Here is a 23725-nt window from a genome sequence, read left to right as displayed (position 1 = left end):
GAGATGAAGGGAGACAGGGAGAGAGAGAGAGAGAGAGAAAAGGGGAGAATGAGGGCAAGAGTGCAGAAAGAGATGCTGGGAGATAGGGAGATAGAGAGATAGAGAGAGGGAGGGGGGAAGAGCGAGAGAGAAAGAGAGTGAGAGAGGGAGAGAGACTTGACTTTGATGCCCCTTTATTAAAACATCAGTCAAATCATGACATTGGGGGGGGAAAAAAAGTAAAATTTAAAATAAAACAAAAAGCCCCAATACACCATGATCGACTAAACATGTCAATACTGAGGGAGACAGGTCAAAGAAAGAGACAGCGACAGAGACTGAGTGAGAGAGAGAGAGACAGAGACGGAGATAGAGACGTTTATTTAAATAGGAGCAGTGTGGAGAGAGAAAGTAGTCCCAGAACATATTGCAAATCTGAGCTTATTTGAATATTCAAAAACTGTGGGCTATCCAGCCAGCACAATTACACCCCCCCCCTCCACCCCCCCCCCCAAAACCAGAGCACTGCAAACTTTCACTTGCAGCATGAGTCAAAGACCTGAGAAAACATACACTAAATCTTCACTGCAGCCAAAACATTACACACAAGCTCCCCAACCCCCCCACCTACTGTAACACTGAAGCAAAAGGTCAAAGGTCGCAGACTGTGACTGGTCAGCTCCCAGCAGGATTTGGTCCCAGCAGGATTTTGAAATGACTGAATCATTTCAAAGGGATGAAGAGATTGTAATAACTTCACCTCCACTGATCGGTCTTCATCCGCACCAGAGATTAAAATTTTTTTATTTTATTTTATTTTTTAAACTCTTGGTAGCATTTAGCTACCAAACCTACATATGAGGTTCAGCTTTGTTCAGTTAATGAAATGCGTGATCTCCGTGAGTGTTACATGACACGTATTTTTATTAGCTTTTTGCTACCTTTAGCTAACCATGGTCTTGCACAGTGTTAAACTCAGGTGCAGAATTCAGTCTGAAAGCATAAAGCCCACAGACAGGGTGGGAGGGTCTTTCCCGGCACTGAACCCAAGAACGGCAGGGTTTGGCACGCGGGTTCTTGGTGAGAACTCGCCCAAACACTCATACAGTTTGGAAATGAGCAAACAGAGGAACACAAGGAGAGTAGACGCTGTTACATATTTAAACAGAAACTCAACACAACACCCTACGGAACAACACAACAGAACACTCCCCCCCTCCCCCCTGAACACAACGGAGCGTTTAGTGGGCAGTTCACACGTTGTTTTTCGGTTGTAAATGTGGGGGGGGGGGGGGGGGGTTAGTGTTGTCCACCTGTCCCTCTGAAATGAGCTCACAGAAAAGGACACCAGCCAAAAAATTAAAATAAAAAAAACCACAAGTGACGACTTGGACAACTTGAATCCAAAAGTCAGCGCGCTTGGCCCAAACTGAGCCTACCTGGTGTCCATGGAAACATCAGTTTGAGCTTCAACGCCTTTACTTGAGCAGACGAGGGGACGGAAGACAGGGGCCCAGCAGCAGCGGAACAGTACTACAGACTCACACCGTCCCACAGAGACGCCGAACACGTTAAAATGGCGGGTTCCGGAACCGTTTGGAGCGTGGAACCGAGCCGTTAGCCAAGGGGGGCAATGCTAAACGCAACAGCTTGGGGCGAGGTGCATTCTGGGACAGCTCGTTAAACTGCCAATGGCGGTGGGATGACAGCCAGCTGACGTCACGTGCTCTGGAGGCGAGCACACGCACACAGCACCCCCCCCCCCCCCCGAACAGACAGCGGGGGTTACGCCAGGGACCACTGACAAATACGAATGGGCGTTCCAACTTCGGAGGAAAAGGGGCAAAAATAAATTTTAAAATAAAAGGTACTAATGTACCCATATGCAATTATCTAGTATGACTCACTATTTCCTCTAGAAAGCAGATCTTGAACACATTTTACATTAGCACATGACTGTTGACAAAACTCGAATGTAATTATATCTCTGTAAGATTTAACAACAATTTTTATCCGACAGCTCAGACAAAGCGCCCATCAGATGTACTACACAGAACCGTGCAGGCAAGCATCAACACGGCCATCTTCCCCTCCGAGCTTTCAGTTTCTCCAGTTTCCAAGGTGTTGTTTTAACAGCTGTTGGGTAGGGGCGGGGTAGGCGGGACGGCGAGGAAGGGGGGGGGCAGCTGATCTTTGACAATGCTGGAATGGATCCCAAGCCAAACACGCTGAAATACGAAACTCATTTCCACGAGCCCTGACCCGTGACGCACACTGCATGTGCCAGGTACACTCACACCTCACCTGTGCAGTCCCATCTACTGCAGCGGAGAGATCCACAGGAGCAACTTTACATCAGTTACTACAGATTAAGCAAACTACATTACCCAGAGTACCCAATGTCTGTAATGTACACAGAAGCGCGCCACCAAATCAGCACTGGAAAATTCTTCCTAGTGACATATTTCAACCAGAGGAAAACACTCACAGTCTGATAACAACAAATTAGACACAGTAATACGGCTCTATAATCTCATTCTTCAAGCAGTATTTGGCTAAACGAGGAACTATGTACCCCACCGTGTGAAACCAGCAGGTTTGGCTGTGTCCCGGTGTACCTGAGACAGGTGTACAGGGACACTGTGGAGACGGCCCAAACTGAGCTACGCAGGCCACAGCGTCACTCTGCTGGAGAGGTGCTGATTGGCTGAGAGCTGAACAGGCTATGGCCCAACAGGCTGTGGCACCAGAGAGAACAATATTGACTTCAAGTACACGGAACAGACCAGATGACACTGCAAATATCTCTGGACAAAGCACCATAAGAAAACTACAGGATTCAGCACTATATTTACTTTATTTCCCCATTTTAGTTACCGTTTAATTTTACTTTTATTACAAGTAAGAATGGGGTTCATCCCATGTCTGAAGTGAGCGCTGTTGCAGAGTGACTACTACAGTGACCAACAGTCTGGCCCCTCCCCTCTGCTGTGGCTCCTCCCCCAGGCTGTCGCCTGTCAATCACAGCAGGCGGGAGAAAGCAGCAGCTGAGTGAAGGGGCGGGGGGTAGAGCTGGAGGAGGTGGAGCCAGAAGCCGGAGACGGGTGGAGTGTGTCAGCGACAGCGGTGCGTATACACAGCTGCTGCTGTCGCAACCTCCGCAACCCCCCCCGACCCCCGACCCCCCCAAACTCACCCCCCCCCCCGACTCTCTCCACCCCTCGCTCTCTCACTCTCACAGACACTCGCACTGCACAGGAGGACAGCAAACCAGGAAGGCCCCCCCCCCTTATGCCAGCTTTTCCCATAATGCTCTCTGGGGTCAGGTCAGCGCACTGTCACCACTCTTCATCCTCAAGAACATAAAAAAATAATAAACCTGTCGCTGGGACATCCTAATTACTGCGCATTCAATCCAACACCTTTCCAGAAGAGAATTCTGTTTGCGCCACTAGCAACAAAAAACTGTAAATACTACGTAGGAATACCAAGATAATTATATCAGAGAATGTAATGCATACTCACAGGCAGGATGTCATTTGCTAAATTATGAGGGTCATTTTTCTTTTTAAGCTTCAGATACTGTATGGCACAGGATCTGCTGTTTTGAAGGGCTGATGTCTTTATAAAGGATACTTCAGGTCATAACAACCAGTTAACAAATGAAGCCACCTTACTTTTTGGAAAAGATTTTTACTCAGTTCAATGCAATGCTTTAACACTGTTGTGTTAAATGAACCTTCGCTTTTGGTATGGAGAAACAGTCACTTGTCCTGTAAGCATGCCCACATGCGCACATGCCACACCGCAGTTGCTGAGCCCATTTTCTGAATTCTTCACATGGCACAGAGCACCAACATTGCTCAAAACTATTCAGAGGTCAGCCCTGCATTCACTAGTCTTAATACTCATATTCATATTCATATCACACAGCTCCAAACTGTGCTCTGCCTTCAACTGATTAAGTTGTGAGGTCACAAAGACACTATTAGAATGTTCCTAACTGAACATTCTAATGCTGATGTCACAATCACTGCTGGAAACTCAAAGCAGTGGAGTTCTAGAACACTGACTCAATGTAAAAAATATTTTTTATATTACTCCAAAAAAAAAGCCTACTCTTCAAAGGGTTAAAATCTGTTTTACTCATTTCAATTCTGTATTCATTATTTATTCAGTTGGGTGTACAAATTTCACCTGTTCACCCAAAACAGCACACTTTTTTTTTTTTTGTTTTTTTTAAACATTTCCCCCGCTCTGCGCACACACAGCACATTCCAGTAAAGACTAAGCCCTGCACAAGAGGGAGGCCTCCAATGCCTCGCTGACACGGTCACGCGTACAGGGCCAGATTAAAGCAAACACGGAACAATTAGGGAGCTAGCAGAGGACTCTCATGCACACGACACACACCACGAGCATTTGGATGCGCTCGGTTTGCTCCCAGAATGCAAATGCTGTATGAATATCAACATACGGGCAATAAGAGCACAAAACAGGGAGCGGAACTCCAGGGCTGGAGGGCCGCGGTCTCTGCTGGTTTTCCCCTCATTTCCTTTCAATCGGCAGGAAAAACGTAGGCCTCAGGAACAAGGGGTGCAGACCCTGCAGCCAATCAAGGGCTTTAAATTAGGCACTTAAGTGCGGGGACGCAACTGAGACCGCCCAGACACAGCGGGCCCTCCAGGGTTTGGGTTTGACACCCCCCTGTCCCAAAATGCCAATCAGAGGACTGCGAATGCCCGCTGCAGGAAGAAAGATTAACGGACACACGAACGTTTGTGGCGAGCGAGCGAGCGCACGCGCGCGTTCGTGTTCTGGGCAGCAGGTGGAAAGGTCCACGCTCCTCCCGGTTCTGGACAGGATGAGTCACTGAAGATAAATCCATCGGAAAACCACCTGCAGCTGCAGAACACTGAAGAATCCTGAAGATCCTGAGGCTTTGCCCAGCGCCAGTGCGTTACTGTCCAAATACTGTGTTCTGTAACCAAGCGCGTACATCTCATTTCAGCAGTTGGGGGGGGGGGGGGGGGTAAACAACAAACAGGAAATTTCCTGTTAAGATTTTTAGGGGGAGGGACACCAACAGTACCACCCTATATGGCATGATAATATTGGGGGGGCATTTGATGTTTCCCAAAGTTGGAAAACAAACCTTGTCTTTTTTTTTTTTTTTTTTTTTGCTGATCTGCTGATTTTGCTGATTTTTTGCCAAAACGCTGGTTTAATAAACGCAGGGCGCGACTTTTATTATTTTCTATTATTTACATAATGTCAGTCTGCACCTCTTTAATTTCTGGATGTGTGCCATTTTTGTGTACAAAAGAATTAGATCATGGCCTTTTTCACTCTTCCTAATCTGCAGAACATCAAAACAGAGACCCCCCCCCCCGTCCGACTCTCCAGGAAACAAGCAAAAAACAAAACAAAAGAACAAACACGGGGTCATGTTTAACCAGCGAGCCGACAAAAGACACTTCGGACCTCTTAAGCAAATCGCGAAATCGCTAAGAGAAGGATTTGGGCCTCTTTGATAAGGCTCCATGGGACCCCATCCTCTCTGACCTTCACGCATGAACTTATTTTCAAAATTTCCTGGTATCGCTTTAAGGGTGCACCATTGAGCTAATTCCAATCGGACCTGGGTCAAATACGTATTTGTTTTGGATTCAAATACTTTTCTGTGCTCCGTTGATCTTGTCTGGTGTAACTGAGACTGCCAATGTGAAGGCAGAAGGCGGGGTTTGCATTTTTTCTGAGAGTATTTTGTTGGTTCCAATACACCAGACAAGATCAGTAAAAGCGTAGAAAAGTATTTGAATAGAAAACAAGTACGTATATGACCCAGGTCTGATTTCAATCTAGGAGACAATCTCTCTCTGGATAATGGAATCAGGAAACAGATGACAGCAACTGCACACTTTCAAGCATCTACCACACAATGGCAGCTGATTAGCTCACCCACTCCTACAAGGCGGCGATGATGATGATGAAGGGGGAGGCAGGTCAACCCAACGGCAGCTGGGGGTTAAGCAGGCCTAGTTACCAGGCACCTGCCCAAACACCTTAGTTACCAGGCACCTGCCCAAACACCTTGGTTACCTCAGACACACAAGGGCCTCTCCACGGAAGGGGCGGCGACGACGCCTCCCTTCCCCCCACTGAGTCCCGCCGTCCAGGCTGCACAGCCACTATCAACTATGACATCACAGATGACAAACGATACGCCGTGGCGACCGTTCGCAACACAAGCGTTCCGAGCGGACAGGTAACCGGGGAATGAAAAGGACAATAAGGACAATAAAGTTTTAGCCACATAGAAACAAGTGACACGGCCGTACTTCACCGATGAGGTAACCCCATTTTAAAGGGTGCTTCTCTCAAACAGAATCTATTTAAAATGTGCAAGAAATGCTGAACACTGCAACCCCACAGAACCAATAATCAAAACTGATTTCTGAACTGATCAAGACATTTTTTCTGAACAGTCAAAGCACACCCCTATTATTTAGAAAGCGTTGTTCTCACGGTAATTGTTTGTGAATTGAACATGCACTTAAGAAAACACACATTTTGAAAACCTGCCATCACAGCACAGTTTTAAATAAAATCACAAAACTTAATACTATGAAAATGTGATTTCAGTGCTAGTTTTGTACTTGGCAGGATTGTTGTTTATTTGCTGAACAGGTTACCCTACAGGGTTGGAGTCCTGATCTATGTGGTCACTTCTGGCACTACGATCTTTACTTCACTCTAGTGTGAAATTATTTATCATGTTAACATTATGGAGGCAAAAAACATTTGAAAAAATCTGAAATTATTTGGAAAACAAGTTATGCAAGCTCTCTATATGTCTTATAACAGCTCACAGATCAAGGCATTTCTCCTAAGTATGCTCGCCAATGTATTATTTTTCTCACAGGGGAATAACAGTCTTCAACTCTTTCTCGTAGTGGCCTTACATCTGTCTTCAACCTGACAATAAGGGAGACCGCAAGGAAGCAATTTAAAACATTCCGACCACAGTATCGGTCCAGCTGGAAGGCTGCAGCAATATGCGCTCAGAAGATAACCCTAATTTCCCTAAACCAATCAGCAATTTCTCCACGGCCCGAGCAGAACATGCTCCAATTGCAGTGCTTACGGGCCCAAGGTTAAGTAGACGTGAAGTCGTCAAGGTTATGCATCTCAGCAAACTCCTCGGAACTTAAGATACCACGACTGCATGCCTTGACCAGACCTCAAGACAAGGAAATGCTTTTAATTTTAGAAAACGACGACACACGCATATTATTCTGGTCTACTGTCCAGTAGGCAAGTGCACTGGCCACAAAATTGCTATGGCTATCTTTCCCTTTGATAATGAACGTCTTCGAATGGGTTGCGCAAAACCCTACTTACTTACGACCTATGTTTAAATGATCAAACCTATCATTAAAAACGTCTTGCTCTTGCACTCGCGCACATCCACCTCAACCGAAAAGACACCGGGTTCCCAGGTTAAAATGTGTGCCTTTCTGGCACATTACCAGAGAAAATTATGGACTGTACACAAATCCATACGTTATGGAATTTCATAATTGCCCAGAACTTCCTGGCACCACATGATACTTCAGGTTTTTTTTTTGTTTTTTTTTTAATGCACTACTTGAAAAAAACACAAAGCCTATATCAAGAAACCGGCATTTTACGGACAGTCAGTCAGCTTTCCAACAATTTGAGACGCTTTCATTTTGAGCAAAAATGCTAAATGCATGGTCCATCTTACACCACCATTCTCTTGACCACTAAACAACATATTTCCAAGCTCCCCCTGTTATCAGTACATGACATTATTAGGCCACTGGTCATTTTTCTAGAAGTCGTGGCAACATTTCACAAAAGTTACGGGCTTCAGAGGACCAAGGTGAAAGATAGTAACAAATACATTTGGCAACGAGCGAAACAAAATTGAGGCCAGATATCAAAATAAAAATAATGCATGTGAGGTTTTCGAGCTATCACACATCCTGTAATAACTTGACAAAAGGGTTGGCGATATTCAAGGAACACTGTGACCAAAAAGCATCAATACAGTATGTCAATCGAGTTGGCAAAATACAGTCGACTTAATGTTTGTCGCTACCAACAGACAATTAAGAGAACGATTTTATTTTTAAAAAAAGAAGTACAGACACTTGTGGCTATACAATTCCCGTTGAGATAAAAGCTTACCTTGGTATCTCTACACCTTCCCTCGGCGTATCGCGACCCTCATTACTACGCTGGAGAGGGGAGGGAGTCCAAACGCAACGCTCCAACCTTTTTTTTTCGCTAGCTTGCAAATACAGGCATCGGTCCCTCGGTCATATTCCAGCAGAATTTTACCATCCCGTGAGTAGAATGTCGGAAGACATGACCAGAATGTGCAAACTCTGGTAATGCATGGAATTGCGATTAATTAAGCGTTAAATAAATACACAACAAACTTCTCGCCCCACGTAACATACCGGACTAATCTCGAACTCCTGTTGCCCCCCCCCCGTTTCTCAGGTTAGAGTCACCCAATACAGCTGGCTTTAAATAGACGAGACCAACTCCAAAAAACACAAAGGGATACTAAGTGTGGAGACAAACTTTATAAACATTACATTCTGTAACCGATATTTGCAAACCTCTCCCAAAGAAAAGACACCAATTTAAGGATAAATATGTAGGCGTTGTTTTGTTCCATTGTTTGTTTTAACTTGGCTCAACCGCAGCGTACTTTTAATTATTCACCCCGGTGAATCGTCTGTACATCACCCTTGTTTTCTTTCGTTGGTTTGGTCCAAAATAGGTGCACAGAGTTGAGATTCCTCTTTCCCCCTTACTTTATACCGTCGAGGGCTTCATTGTAGCATAATTTATGCCCACGGCGATGGAATGTATAATATATTGCGACCCAGGCAAATGTTTTTGCACCGACCACTGAGCGATGCAGTTAATTAAACTGAATCTAGACTTACTGTGCTTAGCAACATGAACGCTTAACCAGCTTTTTAGTTAAGGTGTCCACTGACTGTCGAGGATTTAATTATTTAAAGATACGTACTTAGCTATGATATTTGGAGTTGAAAACGCACTGCTGGACGTGTCTTTCAAGATTACTGTTGTTGTTATAATCATAATTACCATCATTATTTCAAATGTGAAAAATAAAATGAAATGTCACAAAATTAGGTTAATATTCTCAAATAAGTTTGTATCCTTCTACTCATTGATAGTACGTTAAAGATACCCTCTCAGTTTTGTCAGTATTGACAGACTTTTTCAGGTTTAATTAAGAAACCAGAGGTTCATGACATATATGGCCCTTTCCTTGACATAATCTATGATTTACACACAGGGCTCCATATATTGCATGCTGTAATATCAGTTCTGGTGTCCCCCAAGGGTTTATACTGGACCCCAATCTGGTTATTCCGGTTTGAATCCCAGCAGGAGCTCAGTGTCCACCTGGGTTTCCTCCCACAGTCCAAAGAGGGTCTAAATTGCCTGTAGGTGTAGGTATGAGTGTGTGAGTGAATGGGGTGTGTGACCCCCCCCCCCCCCCCAACTAGGAATAAGCGGGTATGATAATGGATAAATGAAAACAACCTGCTAAGCCACATTTCATCTTGATTTTCACTGATTAAACCCCTATAACACTTCCTGTAGTTCCATCCGTGCTTCCTTCTCCCTTCTAATCGTAACAATGGTCTTGTGATTGTCAGTGACGAAACCAACCGAACAACTAGCTGGATGCTCTCAAACTAAAAACAGACCCGCATGCTACCTCTATGTAAATCAAGTAGCCTGGTTATAAGTAAAGCACAACAGAAAACAACAACATGGAAGGGCCAGACTTCTTGTGTTGGAACATCACCTTTCATATCTCGAAACACATATCTGCACCAGCAAAGAGAATCCACGGCCAGCACTTGTCTTTTGGAGACTTTAGGCCATATTTACTTTGTTGGCCACTTTAGAGTTTGTTTCAACTGCAGACAAACAGACAGAGTGGGGGGGGGGGTGAGATGGTCCGTAGGTGGAGGGGGGGGGGTGGCTTTCAGATTGCAGAACAGTAGGGGGATGGGGGGGTTGCAATCGCCTATGCCTAGAACCGGCTGTCAAAGCATCCCAGTGTTGTGGTGACTGGCATTGAGCTCCAAAGGCTGCTCCAACAGTGTACAACCAGAGTCTTATCTGGAGAAGCAATCAGGTACATTTAACTTTCAGAATCCAACAATGAAGGCACATGACCTCGGTTTAACTCATGTGGCCTCCTTGCGTTGCGCAAACAGACGCTACAAATACTACAGATGATGTGGAGCGTCACGTCACTAGCTCCTGCTGTACATAATTTAGCACATTCTCACACGGTCTGCTCCTCCAGGACGGTTTAAAACTCCTCTGTTTTTTCTGGATGAATTTCCTCCTCTCTGGAAATCCCTCCCTTTATTCTTTTACAGGGAGACGTGTTTTCGAATTGCTAAAACTTTTTTTTTTGTTCTTTTCGGTTTTGTACTAGGCACACTCCGAGTGAAAGCAGAGGCTTCCTTTTGATGCACGCATTGAGGTGGTCGGCGGCAGTTCTATAAGACATTTTTCAACTTCACCTCTCTGTCTTTCATCTCGTAAAAAAAAGTGCTCCAAGGGACCGTACGGTATCACATGCCAGAAACGATCATCCTCTTAACAAAGAAAGGGTGTTCAACTCTTTCTTTAAAAAAAAAAAAAATTATTTTACTTTTACCATTTGTGACACGCAAAGTTTCATGTCTTTCCATCTCAGTTCGACTTTTAAAAAAACTTCATATAACTTCTGCACCACAAAGAAACTACCCTATAGTTGAACACACACAGCTGAAATTTAAATGTATTGTCGGTTCAGCAAAGAGGCATTTGTAGAACCTAACTGACAGCAATGGGGACTGATAGACTACAGCGTCTCGCTGTGATTCTTAAGTAGATGCGCCGTACCTGCGCGCGATTGGCTGTGTATCCGCACTGACTCCGGCTTACACTTTATGCATCGTGACAGATTAAGGCCCGCGCCACTTTCCCATCCTGATTAAGACAAAATGCGGCTTTTAGTCCGAGCCTTTTATCGCTGCCACAAATTACAGTTTGTTTTGCTCACTCTGAAGATGCCCCCCCCCCACATTACAGGTCTCTCTGCGCCTCTTAAGTCTCTATTTTTTTATTATAATCTGTCTTTGCTTTTTAACGACTTTGTTGTTAATGGGTTTTTTTTTATTGTCATTGGGAATTTGTAACTGAACCAATACAGCGTGAGGCTCTAGTTGCTGTAGAGAATGGAAAATTACCACATGCACGCATACAAACATTAAAAACCTACGCAAACATTTCTGACCGCACTGCTTTCGATGTGCACAATCACGATGCTCTCTCTGCCATAATGATACCATACCGGTAATGCTGTAATTAGCATGGCCCTCCCGTTATTCCAGCAGCTGTCGGTCATGGCGACCGCGTTCAGGTTTTCACAGCAAAGGGGGTGCGGACGTCTGTGATCTGAATCAGAGGGGGGGGGTGTGGGAGCGGGGCGGGAGCGGGGTGGGGGGGGGGTTTGGCTGAGGAAGGCCCGAGCGTGTGAATTTGAATTGGGGGAAGTTCAGCTGGCGCTCGGGACAAGGTACACCTCCAGGCCCCTTCCTGGAATTTTCTGGGCAGAAATTTTTCTTTTTTTTAGGGAGGGCAGGGTTTTGGGTGGGGGGGTTGGGGGGTTGGGGGGGGGAAGGTTATCCTAGAACACCGCGCTCCGCTGGGACTGCGCTCAACGTGGCTTCCACTGGAAATTCATCAATTACACTCTGAATCGGGAGCCACACAATAGCCACCGACACAATCATACCGCGCTACCAGGCAATATCCTACTGATTCAAATCTGCTGCTGCAATTCTTATTAAATGTCATACTGTCAAAACAGACAACAAAAAAACAAAGATATGAAAATCAAATGGGCTATTTCCACGCTAGCGGTTGTTTATAGTCTTGACCTTACATGCCACAGCAGGACAGCAAAGAAACCAAAATTCCAAGAGCAGTTTTTTTTTGTTTGTTTTGTTTTTTTTGGAATGTTCTATCAAAATTCTATGTCAGTGTACTAGAACTTCACTGATTTAAGTTGCCGGTAGTGATGTTTACATCAGCATTTAGAATGTTCAGTTAAGAACACTGGAATCACATGCACTTGTGATGTCACAAATGAAAGGGTTAAAGAAACAGCAGCATGTGGACATCTGAAACAGCACCAAGGCACCAAGCACGCAAGCGCAGCAGCTTAATCAAATCAATGGGATCACTTCCCCACCCCCCCTTCACACGTGGACCGCTAGGCGTTACTGATGAAAATATTGGGGGAGGGGATTAAGGGGGGGGGGCGTAATGTAAAGGACGTCGCTGAGTTATGACTGAGGATCTGAGATGACAGGGGGGAGAAGGGATACACCCCCTGCTGCATGCGTCTGGCAAAATTTATGAAACCGAAACAGTCATAAATCAGAATCAAGTTCACTGTTAATATAGAACAGTACAGAACAGAATACAAACAGGGGAGAGGCAGACATAGAGAGAGAGAGAGAAAGCTAAACAGAGAGTGAAAGCGACAGAGTGAGAGAGGGGTAGAGAACAGACAGCTTAGAGAGACCCGCCATAATTTAGGAACCAAATGGAGACGTTTGGGCAACGGCCCCATCTGTTCGACACATCAACACCACCTCCGATTCCCACCGCAGCTCAAGATGAGCCGGTCTGAAATGAGGCTCTTTTTTTTTTTTACGGGAGTCCCACGGCCTTGCTTACCTATAGCCATCCTGGACTGCCAGCGTTCGGCAACACTGGTAGGCAAATGGCTAAACCAAATGAGCTGGTAAAAGAGAGGGGTATAAACAACACACCGGAGGGGTGCTCGGTGTACCTACACCAGCCACATTAAATTGTATGTAAGTATATAAGTCTGACCATAACGAATAGTGCACAAATGGTATTTGGACCACATGGGTCTAAAATAGCAGACGTTGAGTTTATCGCCATATTGTACGTGTCCTTGTTGATTCATTTGTCCTAGCATAACAACATTTTGTGCAAAGACGTGTGTCCTTTCAATGAATAATTTTGCCTCAAGGACCTAACATCTGCCAGGCAAGATTTTTCCACCAGTAAAATACTTCAAAACATTTTTGTCGTATGTACCTTGGGTCTAATTGATGTGAAAATTATGACGAAGCATCTTTGGAAAGTTTCAGGGGGAAAAGCTGCAACAATGTATAATGGCAGAATGACACATCAACAAACTGGTGCAGCTTTTCACCTAAAGGTTTATAATTCTAAAATGTTTTGTAATAATATGACATAGCTTGGTAATTATGTTGACATCCCCAAATCAAAACACATGGTCAGGTTAATGCAGCTGAAAATATTATCAAAGTTTGAGTGCTTGGACCCTGTAGTTGCTGCTTGCAGATATGTTTTTTTTATTATTCCATTTTATTTTAATCAATATCTGTTGGCTCCTCTCATCCCTTCAACGACTTAATAAATTTCAGATAGCACAGACAAGAAAGCAGATGTACATCTCCAAAGCATTTTCTGTCATCCGAGGCTGGTGTTTTCTTTACTTTGAAGTCCACCAGCTGAGCTATACATTCACTGCATCAGAGGACTACAGGCCCAGCTGACCAGAGGAGGTTTCTACTGCAGCGATACAGAGACTTCCTTGGAAAAGAAGTACCCTCCTACCCTCGATGGCCTTGACCAATAATTCACCGCCCTACAGACTTACCAACCACAGCTGGCACCTGCACAGTCAAAACTCAATGTCAGTTATTTTTTTCCTCGGGTTCCCAGACAAATATACAGTACAAGGACAATCACTGACTCTCTACTCCACAGATGAAATGAGTAACGGAAAAAAAGTGGGTCACTCTGCTATGCTTGATACATTCATTCATTGTTCATGCCAACTTCGCAAAAAGTAATCGGTCAAAAATAGCTCACTTAGGATAGGGTAGTTCCCCTGAAATATTAACCCTTTGAAGAGTCGGTTTTTTGGAATGTTTTTTGTTTTTTTTCTTTTCTTCAAAATTCTAAGTCAGTGTTCTAGAACTTTGTTGCTCTCAGTCACCAGCGGTGATTGTTACATCAGCACTAGAATGTTCAACTAAGAATTTCGTAGCCATACTTTTGTGATCTCACACATTAAAGGGTTCCTTCTGAACTAAGAACTTCCAAGTACCTTCATATTCATCCCTGTTCGTTTCACAAGCTAAAAGGGCAGATTCCACTGCACTGCTGTTTTTTTTTTTACTCTGTGTTTTTATTTACGGCTTTCAGGTGCGCCAAGCCCCCTCAGAGTCATTCAAAATGGCTCTTTGTGTTTCGGGTTTAACTGGCTGACCCCGGGAGCTGACCCTAGACCCTCTCCAGCAGTGTTAGTAATCAACTGCCCCTCCCACGGTCCAGACATCCTAAATACAGCCCGACAGGGAACTGCTCATGGGAACTGCAGTTCATTTCTGCCACTTGCATGCTGTTTGTAACTGTCCACATGTGTGCTAGTTTGAACCATGGAAAGTGAAGGGACATGACGTTGGTACTGTTTTTGCAAACTCAAATTCTAGAGCATGTTAGTAAAGTCAGCAGCAATTCCAAGTGGTTTTATTTTGCATGTAGTTTTTTACTATAGTTTTTACAACTTTCATGTGGTTTTACAATAGATTTATCTTGAAGAGATTTAAAATTTTATGATTTGGGAGATGAAGGGTTTGGTATTAAACAACATTTTAGGCCTGACACAAAGGCAGCACACCTGCAGAATAAATTACTTTAACGGGCACATCAAAAAGCACTTGGGGTTCTTTGTATTTTAAAGTAGAATGACTAAATGAATTCATAAAAATACAATAAACAGCATTTAATCAGTTAACTGTCCATACCTTCCCTCTATTCTGAACTAAAGCTTCTTGTACTGTTCACTTACTGGGATTTATGGATAGTTAAAGCAACCCTTTAAGGTGCAAAGTATAAGATCACAAATATGTGATTAGGATGTTCTTAACTGAACAATCACAAACACTCCAATGCTGATGTAACAATCACATTGAAAGCAATGGAGTTCTAGAACCTTGACTCTTCAAAGGGTCAAATAAATCAGGCCAACTTCAATTTTGGCCTAAGTTGGCTGGAGAGGGTGTTAGGTATGCCAGCGAGCTACAGAGAGACTGCCCTCCCAGCCCAAGTTGGGCTGTGAGAGCTGTGAGAGGTAATATAAATGCTAAAGCTTTAGCTGTACCCAGACCCAAGATACTGTAAACACGGCATCACAACAAACCCCTCCAGCATTACATACAGTCGTATGGTGCTGTCACTGTTGCAGTGTAGGATATATTATTTTATGTTGTCATGTAAAATAAAGCTAGAACAGTCCCAGGCCATATTTCTAATGCCAACCCTCATGCTACAGTCCATCTGTTGCTGGCATACTGTGAATGGATCAACTGATGCACACGATTAAAAGCAATTATTAAGTATTAAATGTACAACTTGATGATGCCTTTTTTGGACACACCCGATTCTCACACTTTTGTCGCGATTCCAAGATAATGATGCTAAATATGGAAATTAGCTTTACGATGCCTCCCCATTAGACCACAGAAACGACCGATGTTTGCCAAAAATTAGCTGAAAAAGCCCCTTAAACGTTATGTCCCTAAATATTTCGTAATTCAATATTTCTTTTAATTTCGGTGACATTTAGGACATTTCCATTTGCAAATATGAAACAGAAATGCCACTAAAAGGGAAAAAAAATAAAAAGATTTACAATAATTTAATTTAGCTTCTCTACATTTTTTTTTTGCAGAACAAATATCACCGCCCCATCGTACTAGACATACATTCATGCGTACGGCAAGGCTGTCTTACAGAAGCGAGCAGTACAGTGCGTGAGAAGCTCAAGCTGAATCTACTCCATGCTGTCTTCCTGTCTTCTTGGACACCGTAACAGCGTGAATGTAAATGAAAATCAGGAGAGCAAAGCTGTATCACTCCAGCAGCGGGGAGAACATGGGTATGTCGACATGAGGCAGGAAATAAAAAGTATGTGCATTCCTAGTTTAGCATGCAACATTTTAACATTCATATATTCTATTCCATATGGGCATTTAGTGCTAATGCCAGCAGTTCTGTATTTGACAGGAGAAAACCCAATTTCAGACTCCAGAATGCGGTTGCTTTCACGCTGTCTGCGACTGCATGATTTTCAAATGCCCTTCTGTGGGCAGTGCCCCCAGTGGAGGGCTGGCATCTCTACGGCAGCTCCCTGGAGACGGATTGCTCTCTCTCCCGCTCTCTCACTCACACACACACACTCACACGCAAGCACACACACGCACACACACATACACACACGCAAGCGCACACACACGCACACACACATACACACACGCAAGCGCACACACACGCACACATACACACACGCACAGACTCATGCATGTGTGCACAGACACACACTCACACACACACACACACACGCGCGCATGCACACACAGACACACACTCACTCACACATGCATTTGTGCACGCATGCACACACACACACACACACACACGCAAGCACACAGAGGCACACACACATACACACACACAAGCGCACACACATGTACACACACGCACACACACACACATGCACACACACATACACATACGCATGCGCACACACGCACACACACACATACACGCATATGTGCATGCGCACGAACACACATGCATTCACACACACACGCACACACACACACACACACGCACACACACACAAGGGCAGAGAAACAGATGCACTGCCCTTTAAAGCCGGTCTGTTGCGTAACAAACCCAAGATTTACTGAGCAAAAGACAAAAGAGTAGCGGTGGCCAAGTCTTTCTCTTTTTTTAAGACAGGCCCTGGAATAAACTTCTTACACACGCTGGGGTGGGGGACTGGAAATCTCAGCACAACAGCTGATTCTGACAAGTTTAACGCAGTTCCTTTATTCCTGTGCCAGTTGGCAGTGTCTCCCCCTTCCCTAAACCTTATCCCGGAGAAATCCAGTAAAACACGCGTCCCACCCTCCCTCCCTCTTCTCTCTCCCCCTAATCCTCAGCTTGTTCACACTCGCCCCAGGAAAAACGTATACTTTTTCCTGGTTAGATTTCGTACTTAACACTGGACCTGAAATTTCAGAGACTGCAGCCGGGACACTGGCTCCCAGTGCCAATTCCCCCAACAGTCCAAAAAAAAAAAAAAAACCGCAAACAATGTTAAACGCAGGATAAGTGGAATTGCACAGTGCTTATGTGAGATTTAAAGTGAACTCAAGAAGCACCACGAAAGCAAATAGAACTGAAAACCGCTACTGCTATAAAAAATAAAGCAATGCCAACAGGCCCCTGACACAATCGTGGGACACAGCTGACTAAAGAGGTGAGACGACGAGGGTCACTGTGATCCCAGCACACGGGACCGAAAGCCAGGCGGTCATCCGAGGCAGCAGTGTAGTATAATGGGTAAGGAGCTGGACTTGTAACCTAAAGGTCGCAGGTTCGATTCCCTCGTAGGACACCGCTGTTGTACCCTTGAGCAAGGTACTTAACCTGTATTGCTCCAGTATATATTCAGCTGTATAAATTGATGCTATGTAAAAATAAAAAAAATGTTTTTAAATAAAAAACGTTGTGCAAGTTGCTCTGGATAAGAGTGTCTAGTGCCTGTAATGTAATGTGTTTTCATAACCGCTGCGTTAGGGCGTGTATCACAAGTGCAGCATTATGTCATCAGTGTAAAAACACAGCTCAGCTGGAAAAGGGGGGCGGGGGGGAGGGGGACCTCCCCCCAAAAAAAACGCAGCGGTGGTTCTTGCCCACGCTGCTCTTCCTCTGACCGTGACCCGGTTACCCGGGGGATGAATGACTGGCCCACAGTCATCAGAACTCGCCTCCCTCCATTTCCTTAACACGCATCCATCACTTCACACTTCCACCTTACGACTGCTTTCCGACACTCCTCCCCCTCCTTTATCTCATCCTCCTTTCCATACAGTTATTTGTCTGACACTTTGGAAACGACCCCTTGAGAAAAAATAAAATATATATCTGAAAGCAGTGGTAACCAATCCTGTTCCAGGAGATCTACCGACCCGTAGGTTTTCATTTCAAACCCTAATTTGGCACGCCTTATTCCACTGATTAGCAGCTCAAGGAGATCTCTGGCTGTTGAATGAGGTGCGCTTTGTTAAGAGTTGAAATGAAACCAACAGGACTGTAGATCTCCAGGAACAGGGTTGGTTAGCACCGTCTTAAAGCAATACACTCCTATGTAGGGATTTTAATTAGTCAGTACCTATCAACACATGACATATATGCCAGAAATATCAATTATGGATAATATAATAGATACCATACTCATAGAAACTAATAAAATAGATGTAATGCATGTATATGAATACATTCGCACAATAATTCCATATAAAACATGTAATTCCATATAAAAGGGTAACCACAAATATAAACAACAATTTCTGTTAAAGTAATATACCAGTATGGCATATTAAAATAAATACACTATTCGTATATTATTCGTACACTATTCGCCTATGTTTAAATAACGGCTGAAATAACCAGCTATGCCAGTTCTTGTCTGATATCATTTTATGCAAAGACCAACATGCACACTCTGCCACCAGCAAATGTTTTATAGTGCAATTATTACAGAATTATTCCTTTAATTTTGCATCTGAATGTGCGGCGCTACACTGCGCCACACGTTTGACTCTACGCCCGTGACACGAGAGGGTTTTAATCCCGATTTTTTAAAAAAGTGTCACAGCTGATGAGCTACACCACTTCTCTCTTTTTCCCGCCCCGCTTTGTGCGTTCTCCCTCGCCCTCCGGATCCACAGAAGAGAGGCGGCATCATACATATATTTATATTCATGGACGGGGGGGAGATCAAACGCGCAGCGAGAAGATGAAAGCGCCTTTGAGAGGGGGAGAGGGGGAGAGGCGCGTGAGCTCGGGCCCCGGAGAGGGAGACGCGCAAGCCGGGGTCCCCCCCCCCACCTCTATCTCTCTCTCCCCCTCCCTCCCTCTCTCTCCTTCTCTCTCTCTCTCTCTCTCCCCCCTCTCTATCTCTTTCTCTCTCCCCCTCTCTATCTCTTTCTCTCTCTATCTCTCCCTCCCTCTCCCTCTCTCTCTCAGTTCATCCTGCCGCTGAGGGGTGCTTGGTGCCGGTGGGGACCCACACTCCGCGGGACCCCGGTTGTCACCACCGCGGTGCGGAGGACTTTTCTCCCGCGCGCACTCTGTTTGCGTAACACCGTTTCTCAGCTCTCTAACATCCTGCGCGGTTTTTTATTTCTTCTCAGCGGCGCGTGTTTATCTTAGCCGGCCGTCCTCCTTATTATTTCATGCGCTGTCTGTCTGTCTGTCTGTCTGTCTGTCTGTCTGTCTGTCTGTCTGTCTGTCTGTCTGTCTGTCTGTCTGTCTGTCTGTCTGTCTGACTGTCTGTCTGTGTGTCTGTCTGTCTGCCTGTCTGTATGCTAAAGCTGCTGGTGCATCTGCAGCTGAAGACTGTCAACGCGCGCTGTCGTGAGTGCGTCTGCCTGTCTGCTGCGTCTGTCTGTGCGCCGTGTCTGTCTGTCTGCCTGCCTGCCTGCCTGTCTGTCTGCCTGCCTGCCTGCCTGACTGTCTGTCTGTCTGTCTGTCTGTCTGTCTGTCTGTCTGCCTGCCTGCCTGCCTGACTGTCTGTCTGTCTGTCTGTCTGCCTGCCTGCCTGCCTGCCTGTCTGTCTGTCTGTCTGGCTGCCTGCCTGTCTGCCTGCCTGCCTGCCTGTCTGTCTGTCTGCCTGTCTGTGATTGGCTGAAAGACTCGGGCTGAATGGGACGGCGAGTCTGAGGCAGGCCTCGGAAAGAGACTTCAAACGGCAGCGCTCGCCTCGCTGAGACGAGCCATCGCGATAGCGGGCTGCGGGTGCGGGGGGGGGGGGCGTGGGCGCGGGGGGGGGGCCCGTGTACAGTGCGGAAACCCAAACACAGCTGTCTCCCCACCCCCCTCACCGCCACAAGTGTCGTCTCGCAACAGCCGAGCCGTTCCACGAAGATAACTCTCGCGCACAAGGCCTGGTTTCCCTCTCTCGGGTACAGTGCCTCGCGAAAAGGCTGCCAGGCCGGGACAGGACCGGAGGGTGTCCAAAAAAAAAACGGCAACGCTCTTTTAATGCTCTCCATAGAATGTTCATTCCTCTCATGAATACCTGCACTTTAAACATTTCCCATCTCATCTCCACATTTAACAACTTGCTGGAAACCCTCAGCCAATGAATGGGTGAGACAAGCCATAAATGGTTACCGTAGGAACTGCAGCTACATTCACGTGTTTCCCGCACTCTGCCATGTCCTAAACGTGTTATTACACAACATGTGATCAACAGTAAGCCTGACTGCATTGCACAGCGTCGGGTATAGACCACTCCCCCTTTTTCCAGAGCCAATGGGTCCCTTCATTTTCTGCAGGCCACTTTAAATGACCAAATGATTAAACCAGGAAAAGATCATAAGACTCTTATCAACCCATTAACGTGTTAAAGATTTGGAGTAAAATATGAGTAAAATAACTTGTGTGAAAATATGTAATTAGAATGCTCTTAAGTGAACATTGCACTAATGTTCATGTAACAATCACTACTGGCAAATTTAAAAGCCGTGGAGTTTGAGAACACTGACTTTGAACGTTGGGAAAAACAAAACAAAAAACAAAACAAAAAAATAATCTACTCTTGGCAGATGGGTTCAGTGATAAATGACTGGACGGAATCATGCACAGGAACCCCCTCGCGGATCTATGAAAGATGAGCAGAGGACCGGGCCCTCGCTGTAATGGTAGCACGTGCTCTGCCTGTGTGGAAGCGTGGAAGCTTCGCAGTCCGAGGAGTGGGGGCTGGGACGGGCAGAATAACCCAGAGTACCGCCAGCTGGATTCGCAGGCTTGTTGGGACCTGCTCCTCTTATTTGTGACAGCGTCTGAGGAGGCTTTTTCTGGGCTCCTGGGGGGTTGGGGGGGGGTGGGTGTGTGCAGGGGGGGGGTTGTCTGATGTTATCAAGTGACCAGCACAGATACAAGAAGAGGAGGGGGGGGGAAAAATGCTACATCGTTTAAAAAGCCTTTCATGCGAAGACGGCTAAAAAAAAAAAAACGATAATAATAATAAGAGGCCGTTTCTCCGCCGCTCGCCTCTCCCGCGGTGATGACTCAGCACGCGCCGACGGGGCGCTACGCGCAGACGCGGGAGAGATTCCTCGCCCGGGGTAACGGCGAGGCCCCGCGGCGTGTGTCCGCACGCCCGCGACGGGGGAGCTCGTCCAGCCAATCATCCGCCTTCGCACATAACATTCCCCGGCAATAACACCTCGTCGGAGTTACCGCAACTCTTCTTTTTTTTTTTTTCTTTTCCTCCCCCCCCCCACCCGCGTTTTACCTTTTCCCGACAACAACGCCAACGTCTTCGGAACGGAGCAGACGCGTGAGCTGACGCGTAGTAGCGGTCTGCCGTTTGTTCATTTAGAAGAGAAAAGATTGACGGTTGACATCATGGGTCCACAGTCATATCTGTTTTAGTCTCGGTGGTTCGCAGAGCTCTACGCCAACATTTGTTTCCCCCAAAGGAGCGCATGTGCTCCTAACTAGAAAATTTTAGGAGCACACTAATGCATCCCAATTAGTAGACGTGCTCCTTAATTATTTTTTTCCCCCAGTTAGCACACATCGATTTTCAGGAGCAAATGCTCCTAAAATGGCAGCTCAGTAGACACCCTGATTTGTGTGAACAGCGAGAGGACGGGCAGCACCGGGGGTAAGTGGTGGTATGTGCAAACAGAAGAGTGCACCAGATTTACAATCGGATCAATAGGGGGTTCAGGCCCAAGGTCCACCGGCTTTTGTCTCAAGTTTATCGAGCTAAACCCAACGCCCGCACGGCGCTGAGTCACTCCTCTGCTCGCTGAGGTCAAGAAGAGAAAATCAGGCCACAGAAAACTAGAAAAATAATCAAACAAGAGTGCTGTGGTGGGCGTCTCTTCTGCGGTGACCCCACTGTGTAAACAACCTCCAGGTGCGATAGGAGAATTGGTAAAAAAAAAAAGAAAAAAAAAGTAAAAATGTAAAAAACATAGGTGTCCATTATGCATACAGACTTTTAAACTGCAAAGAAGCCCAGTCATCCATGCACTGTGCTGTGGAAACGGTATGATCTGTTTTTGAAAAGAAGTACGCGATGTCTTTAGCAAAACACCTTCCTCCTCCAAACTCATCGAAAGACTCACATACTTCCTTCCCATCCTTCACTCTTCCCTGCAACACCAAGGCATTATGGGTCCACCGAGTGGCCATGCTTTGAACACGTGGACGTTCAGAAACCGAGAGTAGAAATGCTTGATCAGATTTAGAGCTATCGTGATGTAAAGGAAGAAAAACAACATGTAAAAAAAAAAGGCCTAAAGAATCAGATCTGAAGTTAGTAATCAAATAACTGGGCTTCAGTGGGCCCAGACAGCTTTGCGAAAGAAGTGTGTTTTATCTCCACTTCTGGCTTTATGGTCTTTGGACATTCACACACACCAAAAAAACTGTTTAAAATGCAGCTAAAATGCCCAAATTAGACACTACAGTTTGGGTACAGGAAGGCAACGTAAGCCCTTGAATGAGAGATCACTAAATGCGCAATCTGTGAGTCCAGCCCGATTGCCCATCCTCTGGCTGTTCCTGGAATTGTTCATGCAAACGCGCTGGATGCACGAAAGGGGCGTGTCTACTGCACTCTTCTCCGCTGTCCATAGGTGGAGGGAGTACAGCAGGAAAGGACAGGGGTCGCAACGCTCCAACTCCGAAAAAAACAGGATCGGATTTCACCACGGCGACCTTCTGTCATCCCCCCCCGGCAACCATCCACCTGTTCCTCCGCCGTCCCGCTCCAGCGCGTTCGACGAGCGTGAAATTCCCGCTTCCCGGCGGAAGAATCCGACGGGATTCCCAAACCACGGGCCCGGAATTTGGGTGGAATTTCATTTAAGTGAAAATCCGCGGAATGCGAGAGAGCAAGCAGCGTACACACCTCCACAGAAAACTACTGTAGAACAAGCCTAAATAGATGTATTTCTACCTCAAACAAATATTTTTTGGAAAATTCTGAGTTAAACAGCTGCTGTCCTGCCAACTCAATCCCCGCACCTGCTGCTGTCCGTCTTAAGCATCAGACCACAGACACAAGGTCATAAAGGTTTTCCTGTTCTTCTGAGTGTTTTTTCCAGATGTCGCATCTTGTTTTGTTTACAGAGGAACGGTGTCTCCCTTCTTGACAGTGGTAATGAATGCAGTTAAACGAAATCATTTTAAAATCGATATGAAATGAGCCAAACATTAGACACTTAACCCTCCTGTTATGTTGCGGGTCAAATTGACCCTTTTTAAAGTTTGAAAATCTAGGAAAAATACTTAAAATTATTTTTTCAGTATGAAACTTCTTCTACTGGCCTTAATTAGTGTAATCAACATTCTAAATGAAAATGGTTCATTTCATGTATTTGCAAACCCCCTCTGTATGTTTATATCACCCAGGAACACCTAAAAAATGAACAGAACAGGAGGGTTAAGACATAATTTTAATCATTGTTTTTAAGTCCCCACCCCCCATTAC

The 23725-nt window shown here is 45.5% G+C and overlaps 1 protein-coding gene across 2 annotated transcripts in view; it reads right to left on the bottom strand.

Moving 5' to 3' along the window:
* The window catches only part of ccdc120a (coiled-coil domain containing 120a), a 58822-nt gene that overhangs the window by 23263 nt on the left and 11834 nt on the right, over window positions 1-23725 (bottom strand). The window contains exon 1 of one of the 2 annotated variants that reach the window (XM_064300572.1): window positions 8197-8537. The exons of the other annotated variant lie outside the window; for it this stretch is intronic. The gene's annotated coding sequence lies outside the window, so the exon portion shown is untranslated. Of the gene's footprint in view, window positions 1-8196; window positions 8538-23725 lie in introns of those variants that run through there. 2 annotated transcript variants of the gene reach the window in all.

Source organism: Anguilla rostrata, chromosome 11 (assembly GCF_018555375.3).
Source record: "Anguilla rostrata isolate EN2019 chromosome 11, ASM1855537v3, whole genome shotgun sequence".
Classification (NCBI taxonomy): Eukaryota; Metazoa; Chordata; class Actinopteri; order Anguilliformes; family Anguillidae; genus Anguilla; species Anguilla rostrata.
Note: the sequence above shows the minus strand (reverse complement) of the source record. Positions and strands in the feature narration are given on the sequence as shown.